This window comes from Mustelus asterias, chromosome 8 (genome assembly GCF_964213995.1).
Source record: "Mustelus asterias chromosome 8, sMusAst1.hap1.1, whole genome shotgun sequence".
In the NCBI taxonomy this organism is placed as follows: domain Eukaryota; kingdom Metazoa; phylum Chordata; class Chondrichthyes; order Carcharhiniformes; family Triakidae; genus Mustelus; species Mustelus asterias.
This window is the reverse complement of record NC_135808.1, coordinates 13,584,957-13,602,731: the sequence shown is the minus strand read 5'-3', so window position 1 is coordinate 13,602,731 and position 17,775 is coordinate 13,584,957. Positions and strand designations below refer to the sequence as shown.

Below are 17,775 nucleotides of genomic sequence, written 5' to 3'. Positions count from 1 at the left end.
AGTCCCCTCGTGTTTTAGTTCAACTTTTCAAAATGGAAATCATTTTGTTCTGAATTGGATTTAGTAATTTCTTTGGCTTTTTTTCGTCATTTACAAGAAAATTTTGAAAACTTCAATATCCTTTTGACTGTAAACAAAATCTCTAAGAATCTACATATTCTGAACTTATTATTTCATCAAAGAGCTTGCAATCTCACTCAGAACGTAGTCCTGCTCCACACTGAAACCCAGATTTATTGCATCAATTTCCATCATCATCTGTTTTTCCACCGTGAGAAACTGGGATATTTTTTCTCGATAATGTTCATTTTATCTTATCGTAAAATTAAAGAGAAGCTGCTTGTCGTTTTGGGTTTCCGCTCGGTGAATTCATTCGAGAAGGTTACTTGCTCCACACGTCTCAGTCAAGGCCTGCTTGCAATAAAGTCTATTTTCTCTTACGTATGGCTTCCTGTCCACTCAACCACCAAAGTCAAGACCATGGACATTAATCCAGGCTCTCCAGAACAGGAAACTGCAAGGTAGAGACGCAGAGCAGTGAATTCTGCAGCCCAGTTGCCTGCAACAGCGATTATTCAATTCTGAATGCTCCACAATTGGCAGCCAATGCCTTTAGGACATTGTAACATTGGCAATGCTTCAAAAGTACTTCATTGACTGCAAAGCATTTTAGGACTTCTAAACTCTAAGGGGCTAAAGTGATCAAGGGATATGGGGGGGGAAGGTGGGATCAGGATATTGAATTTGATGATCAGCCATGATCAAAATGAATGGTGGAGCAGGCTCGAAGGGCCGAATGGCCTACTCCTGCTTCTAGCTTCTATGTTTCTATGTCATAAAAGGTGCTATTTAAATGCATTCACTCCCCCCACCGCCAATGCACTCTGGCAGCATTGTGTACTGTGCCCAGGATGCACTGCAGCAACTCTCCAAGCCTCCTTTGACAGCACCTTCCAAATCTGTGTCCACTACCATCTAGAAGGACAAGGGCCGCAGGTTCATGGGAACACCACCACTTGCAAGTTCCCCTCCGAGTCACTCACCATCCTGACTTGGAAATATATCACCGTTCCTTCACTGTTGTTGGGTCAAAATCCAGTCACTCCCTCCCTAACAGCACTGTGGGTGCACCTACACCACATTGACTGCAATGCTTCAGGAAGGCAGCTCACCATCACTTTCCCAAGGGCAAGTAGAAATGGTCAGAGCCACCCACATCCCAATAAAGAATAGGATTTCTCATAACCTACCTCTTTGACTCAACTTTTGTTCACCTGCCCCAATATCTCCAAGGTCTGGGTGTCAAATTTACTTAGATAGAGGCCCTCTGAAGTCGTTGGGGCCATTTTACTGTGCTAAAGGCAGGTATTAATGCACATTGTCAAAGATGGATTTATACAGCTGAATCCATTGGACGCAAGAATTTGCTTTTGAAATTCATTAAAAGGTCAGAAATTGCTTCAATCAAAAATAAAGTCTAAACCATGATTGATACACTGGAACTGTACGTATCGTCAAAGATTAATTGATGTTTTATTTACATTTAACTTCCCATGAGTATAATTATGTAAATTTCCTGTCTGACTAGGGATTAGCAGTATGGGGATTTAGACTTTGTTTCCATGCAATACCTTCCCTCACGCTCCAAACCGTTAATGTGACAATTACAGCTCAGTTCACATTTGACTGCTACGCAAAAACAAAATCCATTGCACAATGAGCTCAACACTGTGCGAGTGCCTCCCTCATGTACAAAGTTATGAGGGGAAGAGATAGAGTGGACAGGAGAAAATGGTTTCCCTCGGTGGAGAATTCTAGAACCAGGGGACATGAAAGAACTGTTTCACGCAAAGGGTGTCTGGAATTTACTGGTGGAGGTGGTGGTGGAGGCAGAGACCCTAAACCCTTTTAAAAAGTACCTGAATCTGCACCTTGAGTGCTGTAAGCTACAGCGCTATGGGCCAGGTGCAGGAAAGTGGAATTAGAAAGGGCACCTGGGTGTCCTTGGACTGACATGAACAAAATGGGCTGAATGGTCTCCTTCTGTGCTGTAACATTTCTGCGGTTCTCTGGCTATTTAAAATTCTCACCATGGAAAATTATCTAATTTTTATTCTGTTTACAAACTTTTTTGTAAAATATTTTAGTTCCCAGTTTCACTTCCTTATTTTCCTCAATTGGAAATGGATTCATGTACAAAAGTATGAGACCTTTTTTTTAAACATAGGTTCTATTAAGCAGGAACATGTCATTTAATCAAACTGGTCCATTACATCCAGTGTTTATACACTGCACAAACATTCTCTGCTCTCATTACCTTTTCTTACTTTCACCTCCCTTCTCTTGCCTGTGAGAATCTAGCTTCCTCTAAAAAGCTTCACTGTAATCTGCTTCAACCATCACACATGACTCCAACTTCCACAATCTCACTGTGTAACAAAATACCGCCTCAGTTCTATATTTGATTTATTAGTGCTGAAGTAGGCCATTTTCCAAAAGCCATATTTTTATTATCTCATCAATATTCACCTCATTAAACATATTCATTTATTGGACTGATTGGCACCATTCATAACGTGCCCACAATGCAGAGGGGAACACCCGAATGGACATTCGTTTAAATCCCCCTCTGCACAGCTGAGAGACCTTTAATTTCAAAGCGGACAAAAGATCCTTATTCTGCCCAGCAACAGCACGAAGCTGCATTTTAAACCGGCCTTTGGCTAGAAGATCGGGGTATCTGCGAGTCAAGACCTGGAGTGGGTTATATGGCATAACCGGACTGTCAATAAAATATTACAGGAATAAAATGGCCAAGGCAGGCAGAGAAACTTAATAAACTCGGATAAAAAGAATAAAAGATTAGATTAAATCCCCCAACACACAGCAGGACAAAATGACATTAACACCTATCTCGCAAGCATAGAATACAGACACAAAACAGTAGAGATCGATTTAGATAAGGGGACACATCGAGAGGATAATGGGAAGCACATTAAAACACCGGGGCAAGAACAGGCAGTCCCATTAACACGGACACACACCATACAGATGCAAATTGACAAGTTTGTCAGGGAATTTCCTGACCAGACAGGCCACTTTATAAGTATTGTAAAAATGTATGAGCAAATGTTCCCGCTCGAATTTGGATCCCTATAAATATCCAGAGCAAATGTATAACTATTGAGATCAACGTAGCCAAGCACTGTTTCTAAGCTGGCTACAGGGGTCTCCCTGGGTTCCCAGTAATTGTACAATAAAGAAAGACGCTTTGAACCTTGCCTTGCGACTCGACTTCCTTGAATGCACTGGTACAAGGGATTTTTCCCTACAACACTGACAATCTTATATCTATCTCAGTTGTTTTGGACTCAGTTGCAGTCACACACTGAACCACTTGAAAGAGATTAACTGCGAATGAAATGTTTTATTTAAGCAGATTTAAGTTTTATTTGCAAAGCCATTGCTTGTCAAAGATCAGGAAACTATCCCCAGTAATGGGTTGGAAGAAAGTGATTCGATTTTATACTTTCATTATATAAGCTGTTGTTGTGGGCTTTGATGTTCAACCTTTTAGTTTGTATCCTTCAAGTAACCAGACCAAGTCACGGAGTTCTCTTAAACAGCTGTTTTTAATTCAAGCTGTATTGCAAGGATGCTGGAAAGTCACAGGGCAGAGCTGGTAACTGGCCAGAGCCCAGAATTCAGGAATAGATGAGCAGTTATAGTTTCAAATTCAATTACAAGTAATTGGCATATATCAATCAAGGTATAGGAGTTATCTGTATTCATCCCCATTCATAGCTATTGATTAAGGTTACATCATTCATAAGGTACAGATATTAAAACCGATCTCAATCACTTCATGCTTGCTTAATTATAATATCCAATCAGTGTAAAGACTTAATCATGTTAGCTGACCTAATCATCATTGTTGCAAGTTATCATTGTTGTCCCAGTTTGTGTCCATCTCTGTGGCTACCATTCCTCCCCCCAATTCCAGATGCCTGATTTATGAATTCTCTCAGACTAAAGGCCTTGTTACTTGTCTATGAAGAAGGCTTTTATAAAGCCCTCTTTTTTTTCCCCACACAGCAGCTTTGATTTTTAAATGTGATTTTTTTTCAATCAGGATACGCCTTATGGCTCTGCTCAGAATAGAGTTTAAGGTTTTCACTGAGATATGGGCTACATTCTGACCCAAATCTAGTTGGACGTCCTGACTGGGATGCTGCTTAGAAAGTCTGGCTGGTCAGAGGCTCTGTCACGATCATGGTTAGTCAAGGCTCTGACTGGGATGCCAGTCAGAGATTCCGGTTGGGATGTGAGACACAACTTTGATTTGCTGTGTAACTCAATGTGGGACCCTTGTTTTGAAACATGGGGCTGAATTTTACATGGGGATCGGTAGCCCTGACCCCTGGCCTAAAGGTCAGGGATGAGCCCGCCCAAGCCTAACCTGCTTACCCCCTCAGACAATTTTACAGTTTTCAGGCCACTGTTTGACTTGAGGCAGGTCTTCCATCCCCAGTGGAGTGTAAACTTCGCCTCTGAGAGCTGCAGCCAATCAAATGATGGGAAGCACTGTTGGACAAGCAGTGCCACTGGGGGCAGTGGCCAGATCTGGGATTTCAGGCAGTTTCAAAAAAGAGGACTCATTGATTCGGGAAGGTAACAAGTCTGGGGTCTTGCCAGGGTGGCAATCGACAAGAGAAGAGGGAAATGTGGGGGTTGGAAATAGTGGAGGAAATGGGGATGGGGCCTCTGAACCAGGAACAACACCCCACTCGAGCCAACCGTGATACCATCAGCTTTCACCGGACTGCTGGACAATTAGTGCTGAGCCCCTGCAACACTGCAAGAAAAATCACAGTGGGAGAGGTCCCTCAGCCACTTAACGTCCTCACTTAGCCCATGCAAGGGCAATTAAGTCAACGAATGCCTCATAGTGGTTATAATACCTGCAGGGAGAGATTGGTAGGTGATGAGTTCTGTGCCACCTCCACCCTGCCCAATTTTACACCGCACGCTTGCCACCCCAACCCTGGTAAGTGTAAAATCCTGGGCATTGTGTTTGACCCTTGCTGATTGCGATTTCACAACAATTCATAGCCCCAGCTGCAGTAAATGCAAATTAACTGCAAAAACAAATTCCTCCGAGAATCATTTTCACGGTGTTTTTAGGATTTAAGAAATTCCTTCTCAGGAAAGTAGTATTCAGCCAGCCCTTAAGTATTCTAAAACGTGAAGTAGGCATTTATTTAACTCAGAGAAGAGAAAAAATATATCGTGCCTTTCGTGAACTTGGGTTGTGGAAAATAATTTCACAGTTTATAAGTGTGATAGCAACATAGCAGCAGGAGTAGGCCTATTCCGCACCTCCAGCCTGCTCTGAAATGTAACTAGAACAAGGCTGATTCTCTCCATAATCACACAGTATCCCCACATCCGTTAATGTCGTTGGTGTTGACAAATCTATCAACCTCTGCTTTGAACGTACTCAGAGGCCTCTAGGGCAGAGAATTAGCTCGGTCCTGTGCGGCCTACCTTTTAGAGTCCCTACAATACAGAAGGAGGCCCATCGAGTCTGCACCAACTTTCTGACAGAGAATCTTATCCAGCCCTCTCCCCGCCTTAAGTCCATAACCCCACACATTTACCATGGCCAATCAACCGAACCTGCACATTGTTGAAGTGTGGGAGGAAACTGGAGCACCCGGAGGAAACCCACGCAGACACGGAGAGAACGTACAGCCTCTGTGCAGACAGTCACCCAAGGCTGGAATTGAACCCAGGGCCCTGGAGCTGTACGAACCACTCTTCCACCATGCCATGCTGAGACTGTGTCCTCTCAACCACGGGGAACACCCTTCCTGCATCTACCCTGTCGCGCTCTGAAAGAATTTTGTACATATCAATGAGGTCAGCTCCTATTCTTGTACACTCAAGACAATGCAAAGAACAGAAAAACACAATAATCTTTAAGTGGTTGAGGCAGGTACAATAGCAACATTTAAAAAGCGTTTGGATAAGTACATGGATGGGAAAGGATTAGAGGGACGTGAGCAATTGTGACTAGCTGTGAGGGCACCATGGTCGGCATGGACCAGTTGGGCCTGTTCCTGTGCTGTATTGTTCTATCGCTTATCTTGTAGCAAGACAGCAAATACAACACACAGTAAGCTTCCAGAATAGTCGGTGAGATAAGTTATTTTTATTGACATTGAATGAGGAATAAATACTGACTGGGAGAGCTCCAATCTCTTCTCCCCAAATAGTGTAGTGGGATCTCAGAGTGCAGACAACATTGGTCTCACCAATGATCAGGTATGGGGAGTTGCTAGTTGAGTCCCATTAAATACAATGTCGTTGTTGAGGCTTTTACCGAGGATCCATGTAAGATACAAGAGCAGTGAGGTGACTGGGGTTTTCACACTTAGAGAGTGGGCTGCATGAAGCGGCTGTACACAGGAAGCAGCCTGTGGCTCTTGCTGCGGTTATTGGTGCATTAAATGGAACTGCTCCAAGCGAAGGCTGCAGTCTTTAAACGCTACACATCAACAAGAGGCCAATCTCTTATGCAAACTGTGTTGAAGAGTTAACAATGTACGGACGTGCAGTGGTGCTGTTTTTATGACAAGTGGGAGGTGTTAGTCTTTGCTTCGAATGTTGTGGGTTTGCGTCCCACACCAAGATCAGTAATTAGACATAGCCCAGGAAGAAATGAGAGAAAGATGACTCGAAGAGACACCACTCCAAAACAAGCGAGGGGCAAAGCAAGGAGGAAATGCATCCTTGAACTGCTGCAGCCGGTCTGGGGATTAAACTCACTCCAGGGACCTGAGTACAGGTCTAATCTGAGCATTCCAGTAGCGGGGGTGTCGTCTTTCAGATAAGATGTTTAGCTGTATTCTCAGGTGACATTGCTTCCTGATGGCCTGGCCACTGTTTTCCTCCAATCAGCAGCACTGAAAAGGAATTAGAACCATAGAATCCCTACAGTGCAGGTGGCAGCCATTCGGCCCATCAAGTCTGCCCCAACTCTGAAAGAGCATCTCACACAGATCCACCCCTCCCTCTCCCTGTAACCCTGCACATTTACCATGGCTAATCCATCTAACCAACACATCCCTGAACACTAAAGGGCAATTTTGCATGGCCAAACCACCTAACCTGCAAATCTTTGGAATGAGAGAGAAAACCGGAGCACCCAGAGGAAACCCACACAGACATGGGGAGAACGTGCAAACTCCACACGGGGTCAAGGCTCCAATCGAACCCAGACCCCTGGCGTTGTGAGGCAACAGTGCTAACCACTGTGCCATCAGAGTAGCAGGACCTGAATGTAGTAATCTCAGGATTACTCCAAGTGCCACGCAATAGCAAGAGCAGGAAAAAGAGGATAAATCAGATGAATGTGTGGCTGGAGAAATGGTGTCCCAGTGAGTTTAGATCCTTGTGGCATTAGGAAAGGTTCTGGGGAAGGTGGGACCTGTACAAGCCAGGCAGTTTGCACCTGGGCAGAGCTAGAACTGATATCCTCATGGGGGCTTTTGCTAATTCCATTGTGGAGGTTTTAACCTTGTATGGCAGGGGGGATGGGAACCAAAAGGTAGACTTAGATTGTTCAGAGTCAGATCAGGAAACAAGAGGTAGAGTATTAGTAAGTGATATAGTCAGCCAAGACAAAGGAAACAAGGGTTAAAAAGCATCCAGTAATGGAAATTGAGGGGGTTGAACTATTTATAATTCAACGCAAGATGTATTAGAAACAAGGAAGACAGACTAAGGATAGACACAGATAGACACATGGTAGCATGATGTCATTGCTATAATGGAAATCTGGCTAAAGGAGGCGACAAAATTAGCAGCTCAATATCCCTGGGTGAAAAAACATGGAAGGGGGTAGCATCATTAGTTAAATATACATTGTCATATACATGGATTTTAGTAAGGCGTTTGATAAGGTCCCCCATGGTCGGCTTATGATGAAAGTGAGGAGGTGTGGGATAGAGGGAAAGTTGGCCGATTGGATAGGTAATTGGCTGTCTGATCGAAGACAGAGGGTGGTGATGGATGGAAAATTTTCGATTGGAGGCAGGTTGCTAGCGGAGTGCCACAGGGATCAGTGCTTGGTCCTCTGCTCTTTGTGATTTTTATTAATGACTTAGAGGAGGGGGCTGAAGGGTGGATCAGTAAATTTGCCGATGACACCAAGATTGGTGGAGTAGTGGATGAGGTGGAGGGCTGTTGTAGGCTGCAAAGAGACATAGATAGGATGCAAAGCTGGGCTGAAAAATGGCAAATGGAGTTTAACCCTGATAAATGTGAGGTGCTTCATTTTGGTAGGACTAATTTGAATGCGGATTACAAGGTCAATGGCAGGGTTCTGAGGAATGTGGAGGAACAGAGAGATCTTGGGGTTCATATCCACAGATCTCTAAAGGTTGCCACTCAAGTGGATAGAGCCGTGAAGAAGGCCTATAGTGTGTTAGCTTTTATTAACGGGGGTTGGAGTTTAAGAGCCGTGGGGTTATGCTGCAACTGTACAGGACCTTGGTGAGACCACATTTGGAATATTGTGTGCAGTTCTGGTCACCTCACTATAAGAAGGATGTGGAAGCGCTGGAATGTGTGCAGAGGAGATTTACCAGGATGCTGCCTGGTTTGGAGGGTAGGTCTTATGAGGAAAGGTTGAGGGAGCTAGGGCTGTTCTCTCTGGAGCGGAGGAGACTGAGGGGAGACTTAATAGAGGTTTATAAAATGATGAAGGGGATAGATAGAGTGAACGTTCAAAGACCATTTCCTCGGGTGGATGGAGCTATTACAAGGGGGCATAACTATAGGGTTTGTGGTGGGAGATATAGGAAGGATATCAGAGGTAGGTTCTTTACGCAGAGAGTGGTTGGGGTGTGGAATGGACTGCCTGCAGTGATAGTGGAGTCAGACACTTTAGGAACATTTAAGCGGTTATTGGATAGGCACATGGAGCACACCAGGATGATAGGGAGTGGGATAGCTTGATCTTGGTTTCAGATAAAGCTCGGCACAACATCGTGGGCCGAAGGGCCTGTTCTGTGCTGTACTGTTCTATGTTCTATGTTCTAAATAACCAGTTATAGTTGTGAGGAGGGATGATATACTAAATGGGTTAACAAATGAGGCTGAGTTTAGGAATAAAACAGGAGCAGTCCCACTAACTAGAATTATACTACAAATACCCAAATAGTGAGAAGGAGATAAAAGAACAAAAATGTAGACAAATTTCTGCCTCCAGGAATAAGAAGGCAATAATAGTAGGAGACTTTAACTATTTCAATATCAACTGGCTTTCAAACAATATAAGGAACATTGAGGGTGAAAAATACATGTTCTATGTTCAGGATTCTTTTTAATCAATGTGACAAGCCCAACACGAGGAGACGCAATTCTGGATTTAGTCTTGGGAATTGAAGATGGACAAGTGGGTGAACAGACAGTGGACGACCATATTGGGGATCGTGACCACAATTCCATTATATTTAGTATTATTGTTGAAAAGGACAAGGATAAATTAGGAGTAAATGTTTTAAACTGGGGGAAGGCAAATTTTACAAAACTAAGAAGTGATTTGGCAGAGGTGGACTGGACAAGACTGCTATAGGACAAATCAGTGGTAAACACTAATACGTGAGATCCTTAGGGTACAAAGCAGACAAGTGAATGGTACTGCCAAATCTAGAAAAACAGAGAGGAATATTAAAAAGAAAAAGAAAGCTTATGATAGTCACAAAAAACTCAACACTGCAGATAGCCTGGAGGAGTATGCAAAGTACAGGGATCATGAACAAAGAAGAAATAAGGAAATCAAAGAGAGGGCACGATAAAATATTAGCGAGCAAGATTAAGGAAAACCCAAAGATGTTTTACCGGTACGTAAAGATAAAAAGGATGGTTAAGGAAAAAGTGGGACCTATCAGAAATAAGAAGGGTTCTTGCGTGAAAATGCAAAGGATATGGGAAGAACTTTAAATGAATTTTTTGTCCCCATATTCACAAAGGAAAGGGATGTTACAGTAATCCAAGAGGGGCAGTGTGAAATATTGGCTAAAATAATCATCACGAGATAGGAACTGTTAGAGGAGCTGGAACCCTTGAAACTGGACCAGGACCAGATGGATTGTTCCCTATGATATTAAAGAAGGTCAGGGAGGAAATAGCAGATGCTCTGAGGATTATTTTCCAATCATCACTCAATACAGTGGAGGTGCCAAAGAAGGAATGCAAATGTGGTTCCATTGTTTAAACAGTGTACAAAGGAAATGCTAAACAATTATAGGGCAGTTAGTCTAACTTTGGCAGTGGGAAAATTGTTAGAATCAATCCTGAGTGATTGGATAAATTGACATGTATTGTGTGCAGTTCTGGTCACCACATTACAGGAAGGGTGGAATTGCTCTGGAGAGAGAGCAGAGTAGATTTACTAGAATGTTGTCAGTGTTGGAGAGTTGTCACTATGAGGAGAGATTGGGGTTGTTTTCCTTGGAACAGAGAAGGCTGAGGGATGACATGATTGAAGTATAGACAATTGAGAGGGGTAGGGAGAGAGTAGAGAGGGGGAAACTATTTCCCTGGGCAGAGAGTTCAAAAACCAGAGGTCATAGATTCAAGCTAAGTGGCAGAAGAATTGGAGGGGACATGAGGAAAAATTTTTACACAGAGGGTGGTGAGTGTCTGGAATTTGCTACCTGAGTTGGTGGGGGTAGAGACCCTAAACTCTTTTAAAAAGAAGTCTCACAACACCAGGTTAAAGTCCAACAAGTTTATTTAGAATTACGAGCTTTCAGAGCGCTGCTCTTTCATCAGGCGAGTGGTCACTCACCTGATGAAGGGGCAGCACTCAGAAAACTTGTGATTCCAAATAAGCTTGTTGGACTTTAACCTGGGTTGTGAGAATCCTTACTGTGCCCACCCTTGTCCAATGCCGGCATCTCCACATCTTTTAAAAGTACCTGGATCTGCATGTTAAGTGCTGTGAGCTGCAGAGCTATGGGCTGGGTGCAGAAAGATGGGATTCAAAAGGACATGTGAGCGTCCTTGGGTCATCATGATGGGCTGAATGGCCCCTTCTGTGGTTCTAGGTAAAGTCGCTGTAGTCCCAAATGACTATAGGCTGCTCTCCAGCCATTCAGCCAACTGAGCTAAATCAACCCTACTGCTAAGTCTCTGTTCATTATATTTGCGTAAATTGGCTGCTGTGTCTCTTACAGTACAACAGCTTGACAAGCATTTAAATTAGCTACAATGTGCTTTGGGGTGGGGGGGGTGGTGGGGAACGGTGTCCTGAGTTTATGAAAGGAGTGATATAAATGCAACTGAAATGCAATGAAATGAATTCGAATGGTTGGCAAGAGTTCATTAGATCAAACAGACTGCCATAAAAAGCCAACCAGCGCAATCCTTTCCTTTATTCAGCCTGACCTACATGGCACTAGCCCCATGATAACTTGGTTTAATTTAGTTGCGTCAAACCATCTAGGACAGATTAGATTCCAGGAGTTAGTAGAAAATGGACCTTTCCGCTTCTCGGCCTTTGGCTAAGATCAAGAATAGTATCAACATCCTGCACTTGAGGTTACACTGAGGCTTCATTTGAAGCAATTTTTTTAAAGTGGCTTCTAGGCTTTTTGGCTATGATGCAAATGAGATCAAGCCTTGGAGAAGGTGCAATGCCTACTCCAATCAGCTTTGATCATGTAGATCAAGCCCAGGACAGGAAGTGAGAGGCCTGTCTCGTCAGCTTGGATCTGGAATGTCTCACTTGCTGAGACTTTGATTGGATTGAATTGGATATATAAACAAACAAAAAAAAAGACCTTTCCTCAGAGCTGATATTATAGATGGTACCATTTTTCAGATCGGAAAAAAGGGAAAGGAGAGTAAGCTCAGATCAACTAAAAGAAAATAACCTGTTGAGCAGGGAATGCCGAATTGATCTAACCAGAAAAGGAAACCTGTTCTCCTCACATGGTCTGGACTGCGCATGACTCCAGTCCCAATGGGAGTCCCTCCTAACTGCTATCAGGACAGGACTAGAAATGGGCAACAAATTTCAGCCTTGCTGATGACTCACAGTTCACGACGGTAAACATTTAAAAAAACAGAACCTCGGAGTTAATCCCTCGGAAAATCTTTGTGGCAATTTTAACTTGAGACGAGGATGGAAAATATTGAGCTGACCGCCCATTAGATAACCACTTCATGCTTGTTTCTGTTAAAAAAGGAAAATCAAGTGTGTGTGTGTGTAATAGGAGGCAAATTCGATATGGTGCATTTTACACAATCACTCAAACCTTAAAATTACTCAAGTGCTGTAACCAGCTTTGCTAAAATATTTACCCTTTCAACACTGTACTTGGTCACTGCAGGAATTCAGATCTCGACTGTAAATCAACTCATTTCCAGTCTTGTTTCATCTTTACTGTTATATCTCAGTCACTGAGCTATGTTACGGAAATAAATCTTTTTTTTTAAAACACTTATCGAAACTTCCCCTTCCAGAGTTATTTTTGTACCTCCTCAGTAGATGCGATAATATAAAAACAACAGACACACCGCGCTCTTCATTTCAAAGTTATTTTACAACATTACTTAATGGAAATATGAGTTGACAATGACTTAGTGAGGATGGCGGGACATTTAAGATTGTTCAATGGGATCAACACGGATAGAATTCACACACACAGGAGGCCATTTGGTCCATCAAGTCTGCACTGACATCGTAACCATGCCCACCCTGTGCCCTCATGCACTTTAACACACTAATCCCCTAATCTACATACTAAGGGGCAATTTAGCATGGCCAATCCACCTAACCTGTACATCTTTGGAATGTGGGAGGAAACCGGAGCACCCGGAGGAAACCCACGCAGACACGAGGAGAACGGGCCAGAGTCGAACCTGGGACCCTGGCGCTGTGAGGCAGCAGTGCTAACCACTATGCCACCCGTTGCATAAAATATGCCAAAATGCAGAATATTATCATATTTTAAAGAGCAATCACTGTTCTAATTCTGGGTGTTAAATGGTAACAGAACTATTGTTAAGGATGAGATCAGAAACTAAGATATATTATGAAGTTAGGCTAGACCATAACTTTTACAATTGATTTTGGCATTAGGGTTTCACTCCAGGTATGATTCAAATGATCCACTTGGAAGCTTTTATCAAAATAACTTTATTTAAGAATACAGTTAAAATATACAAAAAGAATTAACTTAATTTTTACCAATTAAAATACTTAAACATGACAAAATATAATTCTTAACAGCTAGCTATCTCTCCTGTTCCAATTTAGCAATATCACCCATAGACATAAATCTAGTTAGCGCAGAATGATGCTTACATGGGTACTAGATTTCTGGCCTTTTAACAACTCTGGACAGTGATCCAGACAGATACTTATCTTCTAATTCTCATGCAGCAACCTCCGGAGAAAGTGCCACCCCCAAACAGCAGAATCTCAGAAAGAAATTTACTCCCAAGCAGATTCCAGTCTCCAAACTTCTCTCTAACGATCCCAAAGAGGAAACTGCCTCGAGTTCTTTGTTAAAGCCTAGCTTTTCACCCAGTCGTATGACATTAATTGTCACTCAACCTAATCAAGTCCTACTCTGCAATATCCCAGGGGAAAACACAAAATGACAGAACCCTGCATTAGTTCAGATTCAAACAAACATTGTAACAATTAAGATCAATTATGCTGCTGCAGTAACAATACAATGCTGAATGGCTCTGATATTGAAAACGAACGGCTACAGCAGATCCTGCATGGACAACATGACAACAAACAATGGGCGACGTGATGGCAGAGTGGTTAGCATTGCTGCCTCACAGCACCAGGCACCTTGGTTCGATTCCTGGCTTGAGTCACTGTCTGTGTGGAGTCTGCACGTTCTCCCCATGTCTGCGTGGGTTTTCCTCAGGTGCTCCGGTTTCCTCCCACAGTCTGAAAGCCGTGCTGGTCAGATGCATTGACTTGAGCAGGTGCCGGAGTGGGGAATTTCACAGTAACTTCATTTCAGTGTTAATGTAAGCCTTACTGTGACTAATAAATAAAGTTTAGTTTACTTTACATACATTTCTTAGGGCACAGTATCATCACACTACCTAGTTACAACAGTCTAGTCCTTGTGTTACAGTCTTAACCATTAAGATTTAAGGATTAAGAGATAAACAGAGGAGAGAAGGATGATGAATTGGAATCAAATCAGGCACAGAAAAAGAAATACCGAGACAGAAAGGCTAAAATAGTGATGGAATGAAAAAGTGAGAACAAAGCTGAAAATTTAATATTTGAAGAGTTAAAGTCTTCAACAACTCATTAAGTGAAGGAAAAAGGCTCCACAGATTAAATTATTTACTCTCTGGGAAAGGGATTTTGATCGCCTGACATTAACAATAACTTGTCTTTAAATATCACCTTCAACTTGGTAAAATGACCCAAAGGTGTTTCATGGGAGTGACAATCAAACACAATTTGTCACCAAGCCACATGCTTGATTAATAGAGGTAACCACTAAGGAAGTTTATGGAGGAAAGGGATGAAGAGAGGCAGAGATGTTTAGGGAAGTCATTCCAGAATTTAGTTCCTTGGCAGCTATGAAGGCATGTAACCACCAATAGTGGAGCAATTAAAATCGGGGATGTTCATGAGGTGGGAATTGAGAATAGCAAGCATCTCAGAGGATTGTCGGGCTGGAAGAAATTATCAAAATAGGGAGTGGTGGACCACCAACGGACATGAATATTAGGAAGAGAATGTCTGGACCGGGGAATTGCTTCAACAGGAGTACAAGAGTGATGGTGAATGAGACTTGTTGCAAGTTAGAAAACAGTCACGAGAGTTTTGGGTGACCTCAAAGTTTACAGAAGGTGGAGAACAATTATCCTGTTGGTAGAAGTGTGTTTAGGAGATTCATTGCACAACTAGCTTTCCATTGGGCATTCAGTGTGTATTCAATGTGAAAATGCATGCATCAAGCCTCCCTTTAAAAGCATTTTTAAAAATTAATTTACAAAATGTGGGCATGTCTGGCTGGGCTGGCATTTATTGCCCATCCCTAACTGCCCTCTATTTCAGAGGGCATTTAAGAGTCAACCACATTGCTGTCAGAGTCTGGAGTCACATGTAGGCCACGCCAGGTAGCAGATTTCCTTCCTTGAAGGACATTAGTGAACGAGATAGATTTTTACAACAATGACAATGGTTTCTGTGGTGAGAGAAACAGAGTTAATATTTTGAGTCCAATATAACCCATCTTTTATTTTTATCTTTGCCTCCTTATTTCTGAAGTTAACAAGTGGGAATAGTTTTTTTTTCCACTGCTATCCTATTGAACCCCTTCAAGAAGGACCCTGACAAAATACTTCCTGGCAGTTTTCAATTTCATTCAATTTTGACGGTTGCTACTAAAATGCAAAAAAATCCACTGTCTGTTTACATTGAATCATGATAACACTAAAAGGTTTTAAAAATAAGGGATTACTTATTACATTTTATGCATTGAGGCTGGGGTGTGGGCTGAAGATTTGGGTTGAGTTGTCTGTTAAGGTGTATTCTAATTAATTAGCACACTAACAATAGTATCTGGCAGTTGCACACATTTAAAGCGATTTTTGGCTTGTTATCTTTTAACTTGTATTGTGCATTTTCTGTCATCTATTTCCAGATCCCAATTGTTTTCTCTGAAAGTTGAATTGCCTAGCTGAAAGAAACAACCACATAATTCTGTTTCTCAGATCATATTTGTTTTCTTCTTAGAATTCAGCACCTCTCATCTTCCAAGACATCTGATAAATAGCCCCCAAAAATCCGATTCTGAGCTAACTGAAAGAATTGACATTTCCATTTCACTTTCCTGACCCCTGGACATCCCAAAGTGCTCCACATTCCAGAACACAATGAGAGAGACTTTGCATTTGAGGCATAACTGGGGAATTTGTGCCAACATTCATTTGAAATTGTGCTGGCTAAATTAAGTTTAAATTTCAGTTCAAAACAATTTACACAATTCTACCATGAACCAGAGCATTTGGGCAACCTAATTGAATGTGATTATTGGTTTTATTTCTATTATTTTTTAAAATTTCATCCTTAAATTTCCAAAGCCAATGCTCAGAATGGACTGGGCAAACTCAAACTCATTCCTTTTTGCTCCAAAAACCAAATTGAAATTGAATCTAATTCATAGTCCCCACAAGAGAGACAAACAAGATCCAAGCTGACAAGATAAGGCATCTCGGGTTTGATGCGACCACGCTCAATCTGAGCCAAAAGGCCGAGAAGGGATGTACTCCTTGACATATTTGAGATTGGTGATCTGGTGCAGCTCAGTTGAGTTTAGAATGGATGTAATCAGTAAAAGAGAAGCCTTTATTAATAAGGCTGCCCAGTCCTCCAACTGATTTAAAAATCACTGAAGTAACTTTAAAAATCAATACTAACCAAGTCCAAAGATGTGCGGGTTAGGTGAATTGGCCATGCTACGTTGCCCTTGGTGTCAGGAGGACTAGCTAGGGTAAATGCATGAGGATAGGGCCTGGGTGGGGTTATGGTCGGTGCAGACTCGATGGGTTAAATGGCCTCCTTCTGCTCTGTGATTCTATGATTAAGTAGCTTTATTGGTGTATGTTTTCTTAATGGAATTCATTGGGACACAATAAAATTATTAAAAAGTGCCTACACACCAGGGGAAAAGGATGCAATTTGAAGAGCCAACGCAAACAGCAGACTGGACAGAATCTTGCTCTATCGGCCTGTGGCTGTGACTTGGCTGTGTCAAGCCTATAGCACAGCCTGAGACTTGAAAATAATGTTAAACGATCATAGAAATCATGTGGTTTTGAGTATAACCCATGTTTAAAATTCCTGAATATCTAGCGCTGGTTCAATCCATTCAAATGGATTGCATTGATATTAGTGTACTGAGAGAAAGAGAATTCCTCAGCCAGGTTGCAATTCACTGCAGCTCAGCTGAGTGCCTGGTTCGAGTGTGATGCAGAAATGAAGCCAACAGCCAAACTCCAATCCTCACACTGGTTCTTAGGCATCTCTTAGGGCCTGTCTCCTCATCTCACCCTGTGTAATATCATATCAAAAACCATTAGCAGCAGCCCCAGGGCATCAAGGCGGTTGCACTAGGGAGAGAGACAGAGCATGCAGCACTGTCAGAGGCACCTCTTTGGAATCAGATTGTAAACCTTACCTTATGTTAAGTTGATCTTTCTCTTCACCCTAGTTATAACATTACATTCTAAACCCTCTCCTTTCCTTCTCTGTATGCTTTGTCTGTATAGCGCACAAGGAATAATACTTTGCACTGTACACTAATACATGTGACAATAATAAATCAAAATTAAACTGAAGCCTCATAGCTGGACTTGAAGCAACTTTAAAAATATATAATTTTTTTAAAACACAGAAAAAGCTGAGACTGAGCAGGTCCTGATCCTGTAACACTATTTCCAAATACATTAGTGGGAAACCCTTTCAAAACTTACCCTGTCTTTCTCTGATCTGCAGCTGTCCTGTGTAGCGGCTGAGGGGAGGGTGACTTTGCAGATACAAATAGGAGTCGAAAATCAATGTTTTAAGTCAGCCGTGTGTAAGCAAAATAAGTGTTTTTGTTCTTGTGCTGTATAAATCTTTGGCTGGGTTATGTGTATAATTGCATCACCGCAAGTAGCGAGAAGGATGTGTGTTTGCCCGGCTGGCTGTGACAGAAAGGTTGCTAG

The 17,775-nt window shown here is 42.3% G+C and overlaps 1 long non-coding RNA gene across 1 annotated transcript in view; it reads right to left on the bottom strand.

Moving 5' to 3' along the window:
• The window catches only part of LOC144496867 (uncharacterized), an 825,626-nt gene that overhangs the window by 200,766 nt on the left and 607,085 nt on the right, over positions 1-17,775 (bottom strand). The gene's annotated exons all lie outside the window — the stretch shown is intronic.